Source organism: Schistocerca gregaria, unplaced genomic scaffold, assembly GCF_023897955.1.
Source record: "Schistocerca gregaria isolate iqSchGreg1 unplaced genomic scaffold, iqSchGreg1.2 ptg000927l, whole genome shotgun sequence".
NCBI classification, from domain to species: domain Eukaryota; kingdom Metazoa; phylum Arthropoda; class Insecta; order Orthoptera; family Acrididae; genus Schistocerca; species Schistocerca gregaria.
Genome location: NW_026062284.1, coordinates 150,001 through 155,000, shown reverse-complemented (window position 1 = coordinate 155,000; position 5,000 = coordinate 150,001). Strand labels below are relative to the sequence as shown.

General features: G+C 55.0%; 3 non-coding genes across 3 annotated transcripts in view; all 3 read left to right on the top strand.

Annotated features, from left to right (window-relative positions):
* The first annotated feature begins 2,354 nt into the window (after nt 1-2,354).
* On the top strand, nt 2,355-4,247 carry LOC126325584 (small subunit ribosomal RNA). The gene has a single exon (XR_007560188.1). It is a non-coding gene; the product is annotated as a small subunit ribosomal RNA (ribosomal RNA).
* Nucleotides 4,248-4,615: 368 nt separating this feature from the next.
* LOC126325575 (5.8S ribosomal RNA) lies at nt 4,616-4,770 on the top strand. The gene has a single exon (XR_007560180.1). It is a non-coding gene; the product is annotated as a 5.8S ribosomal RNA (ribosomal RNA).
* Nucleotides 4,771-4,958: 188 nt separating this feature from the next.
* LOC126325592 (large subunit ribosomal RNA) overlaps nt 4,959-5,000 on the top strand; it is a 4,222-nt gene continuing 4,180 nt past the window's right edge. Inside the window, exon 1 of the ribosomal RNA XR_007560197.1 lies at nt 4,959-5,000. This exon is cut by the window's right edge and continues 4,180 nt beyond it. This is a non-coding gene — a ribosomal RNA (large subunit ribosomal RNA).

The following is a 5,000-nucleotide window of genomic DNA, read 5'->3' as shown; positions in this document are numbered from 1 at the left end:
TTAACCTAACTCAATTTGTCCCTTAACCTAACTCAATTTGTCCCTTAACCTAACTCAATTTGTCCCTTAACCTAACTCAATTTGTCCCTTAACCTAACTCAATTTGTCCCTTAACCTAACTCAATTTGTCCCTTAACCTAACCCACGTTGTCCCTTAACCTAACCCACGTTGTCCCTTAACCTAACCCACGTTGTCCCTTAACCTAACCCACGTTGTCCCTTAACCTAACCCACGTTGTCCCTTAACCTAACCCACGTTGTCCCTTAACCTAACCCACGTTGTCCCTTAACCTAACCCACGTTGTCCCTTAACCTAACCCACGTTGTCCCTTAACCTAACCCACGTTGTCCCTTAACCTAACCCACGTTGTCCCTTAACCTAACCCACGTTGTCCCTTAACCTAACCCACGTTGTCCCTTAACCTAACCCACGTTGTCCCTTAACCTAACCCACGTTGTCCCTTAACCTAACCCACGTTGTCCCTTAGCCTAACCCACGTTGTCCCTTAACCTAACCCACGTTGTCCCTTAACCTAACCCACGTTGTCCCTTTGCCTAACATAGTTCACTGCTCGGAATCTCTGGTGTCGTTGTTATCCTCATGTAGATGTCTTGCGAGTGTTGCTTACTTTCCACATATTCCCGCTATCCACTGTCAATTGTACTGCAATAGGACTATATCGCCCCCCCCCCCCCTCTGCCCCTCTCTTTGTGTCTCCGTCCTCTCAAGCTGGTCGGTCTGGCGTTTGAGTGTTAAATGAGCCTCGCAGCTGTTCAGTTGCGTTCAGATGTCGACGCCCTCAGTGTACGTCGTGGTATGGTCTGTGTCCATTGTCCGCTGATGTCGTACGCGTAACCCACACGCTGTACCGATCATCGGTAGTTACGTACAGAGTGAAGTAGTGTGATACGTGTGACCGTACGCTGGCTGTGCCCAACGGTGTCGAATCTCAATTTCCATATGTTGTGCTCGATGCTACTTGTCTCGTCTCCCAATAACAGCTAGGTTGCACTGTGGTACGCCGTAGAGGCGTGTGGGAGGAACGTACGAACGCATTGTATGTCACCCTGGGTCGCTGGGGGTGGTGGTGCGGTGAGTCAGGTCAGGTCAGCGTGAGCCGTGTGATGTAGTGACGCGTGTATTCCGACTTTGTCGTATTGCCTCACACAAAGTGCTACCCTGGTGGACCGCGTTCCATATCTGGGACATGCCGCAGATGCCGGTTGACAGTGGATCGCGGAAGGGACATCGCATACGTGCGCGGGCCACCTTCCACGTGTTCTCTTCTGCACATGTCGCAGTGTGTATGTGGTCTGATGTAGCGTGTCGTGACACATGACATCCTGGCATGCAAGAATTGTTGAATTCGCAAATGTAGGTGGACATCTACGTTTACTGCCCAAGATACGCAAATGAACTGGAAATCCGTTGTTGAGCGGTTGTTCACGCTGGAGGTGAATCTGTGATGGCGACGATCGGTACAGCTATTAACCGGTTGTTTCAGCGGTACCCGCCACATCCACACACGTGACTAGGCCCATGTGGGTATGAAGCGATACGCGGCGGTGGCTTGGTGGGACTGTTCCCGGCCGGTGAAGGGGGGCCGCCCGGCGTGTTGGCCGCGCGCTGCGTGGGCGCACGCGCAACAGGCGGCTGGTGGGGGGCGCCGAGTGGCAGGAGCGCCAGCCGACGGGCTCGGCAGGCGGCGCAGCTACGCTGCGGCGCACCCTGCACGCGGCGCCTGGCGGCCAAAGTTGGTTCAGCCGAGCCCGGTGCGAAGCGCGGTGGACATCTGCAGTGTGCTGGTCTGATTGAGGACTGTGTGCGTTGAGGATGCGCCGCCGCCTGGCACTCGGCGCCGCGACGCCGTCTGCTGCTCGGTCGCCCCAGCGGTTCTCGCAGGTGGTTTGTATCGCAGTTGTGCGGACGTGTTGGCGCGTGCGCTGTGCTGGGAGAGTTCGCTTCTGCACCCAAGTGGGGTTTTGCCCTTGTGTGGCGCTGGCGTTGGAGCTGCCGGTCACCATAGGTGGCGCGTGTTGTCTCCCGCCGGCAATGCCACGACAGCACGCTCCCGGGCCTCTGTCGGCAGCGGCAAGCTCAGTTGGGAGCAAGGGTGTTCGCACTAAAACCGTCTACTCGCCTAACTCCGGGCGATTGCGCCTCTCTCGAAACCGACCAAGTACCTAGGACGGCGCTGCGCGCCGCCGGGACCTGAGAGGGTTTCGAGGTGTATCGTGCAGGGGAGCTCGGCCTCCTCCTGTTTGCAGAATAATTGAGCGGACGCTTGCGTGTTCGCGCGGGCCCCCGGGACACACTCCCGGGCGGCCGGCTGCTCAGCTCTAGTTGACGCAGCTCCCTGGTTGATCCTGCCAGTAGTCATATGCTTGTCTCAAAGATTAAGCCATGCATGTCTCAGTACAAGCCGCATTAAGGTGAAACCGCGAATGGCTCATTAAATCAGTTATGGTTCCTTAGATCGTACCCACGTTACTTGGATAACTGTGGTAATTCTAGAGCTAATACATGCAAACAGAGTCCCGACCAGAGATGGAAGGGACGCTTTTATTAGATCAAAACCAATCGGATTGGCTTGTCTGGTCCGTTTGCCTTGGTGACTCTGAATAACTTTGGGCTGATCGCACGGTCCTCGTACCGGCGACGCATCTTTCAAATGTCTGCCTTATCAACTGTCGATGGTAGGTTCTGCGCCTACCATGGTTGTAACGGGTAACGGGGAATCAGGGTTCGATTCCGGAGAGGGAGCCTGAGAAACGGCTACCACATCCAAGGAAGGCAGCAGGCGCGCAAATTACCCACTCCCGGCACGGGGAGGTAGTGACGAAAAATAACGATACGGGACTCATCCGAGGCCCCGTAATCGGAATGAGTACACTTTAAATCCTTTAACGAGTATCTATTGGAGGGCAAGTCTGGTGCCAGCAGCCGCGGTAATTCCAGCTCCAATAGCGTATATTAAAGTTGTTGCGGTTAAAAAGCTCGTAGTTGGATTTGTGTCCCACGCTGTTGGTTCACCGCCCGTCGGTGTTTAACTGGCATGTATCGTGGGACGTCCTGCCGGTGGGGCGAGCCGAAGGGGTGCTTTCGCGTCCCGAGGCGGACCCCGTTTAAATCCTACCAGGGTGCTCTTTGTTGAGTGTCTCGGTGGGCCGGCACGTTTACTTTGAACAAATTAGAGTGCTTAAAGCAGGCAAGCCCGCCTGAATACTGTGTGCATGGAATAATGGAATAGGACCTCGGTTCTATTTTGTTGGTTTTCGGAACCCGAGGTAATGATTAATAGGGACAGGCGGGGGCATTCGTATTGCGACGTTAGAGGTGAAATTCTTGGATCGTCGCAAGACGAACAGAAGCGAAAGCATTTGCCAAGTATGTTTTCATTAATCAAGAACGAAAGTTAGAGGTTCGAAGGCGATCAGATACCGCCCTAGTTCTAACCATAAACGATGCCAGCCAGCGATCCGCCGCAGTTCCTCCGATGACTCGGCGGGCAGCCTCCGGGAAACCAAAGCTTTTGGGTTCCGGGGGAAGTATGGTTGCAAAGCTGAAACTTAAAGGAATTGACGGAAGGGCACCACCAGGAGTGGAGCCTGCGGCTTAATTTGACTCAACACGGGAAACCTCACCAGGCCCGGACACCGGAAGGATTGACAGATTGATAGCTCTTTCTTGATTCGGTGGGTGGTGGTGCATGGCCGTTCTTAGTTGGTGGAGCGATTTGTCTGGTTAATTCCGATAACGAACGAGACTCTAGCCTGCTAACTAGTCGCGTGACATCCTTCGTGCTGTCAGCGATTACTTTTCTTCTTAGAGGGACAGGCGGCTTCTAGCCGCACGAGATTGAGCAATAACAGGTCTGTGATGCCCTTAGATGTTCTGGGCCGCACGCGCGCTACACTGAAGGAATCAGCGTGTCTTCCTAGGCCGAAAGGTCGGGGTAACCCGCTGAACCTCCTTCGTGCTAGGGATTGGGGCTTGCAATTGTTCCCCATGAACGAGGAATTCCCAGTAAGCGCGAGTCATAAGCTCGCGTTGATTACGTCCCTGCCCTTTGTACACACCGCCCGTCGCTACTACCGATTGAATGATTTAGTGAGGTCTTCGGACTGGTACGCGGCATCGACTCTGTCGTTGCCGATGCTACCGGAAAGATGACCAAACTTGATCATTTAGAGGAAGTAAAAGTCGTAACAAGGTTTCCGTAGGTGAACCTGCGGAAGGATCATTACCGACTAGACTGCATGTCTTTCGATGTGCGTGTCGTGTCGTGTCGCGCAACACGCTACCTGTACGGCAGTGGCCGTGCGCCGCGTGCGGAACCACGCGTGCCTCTCAAAACTAGCGGAAGTGTTGTTGTTGTGTGGTACGAGCGCTGAAGCTCTGGAGCGGCTGGCCTGCGGTACCTGGCGCCTGGCGCCGGTTTTGAATGACGTTCGCCCGAGTGCCTGTCCGCTCCGGTGTGGAGCCGTACGACGCCCATCGGCTGTGAGGCCGTTGGACACAAAAAAAAATAGTGGAACAGGGGCCGTCAGACGCCTCAGTCCCGCAAATGCTACTGTCTTGAAAGAGACAGTGGGAGACTGAAAAGGAAAAGATCACCCAGGACGGTGGATCACTCGGCTCGTGGGTCGATGAAGAACGCAGCAAATTGCGCGTCGACATGTGAACTGCAGGACACATGAACATCGACGTTTCGAACGCACATTGCGGTCCATGGATTCCGTTCCCGGGCCACGTCTGGCTGAGGGTCGGCTACGTATACTGAAGCGCGCGGCGTTTGTCCCGCTTCGGAGACGTGGGAGTGTCGTGGTCGCCTGTGTGGCCGGCCGCGTCTCCTTAAACGTGCGATGCGCGCCCGTCGCCTGGCGGTTCGCATACCGGTACTTTCTCGGTAGCGTGCACAGCCGGCTGGCGGTGTGGCGTGCGACACCTCGTACAACGACCTCAGAGCAGGCGAGACTACCCGCTGAATTTAAGCATA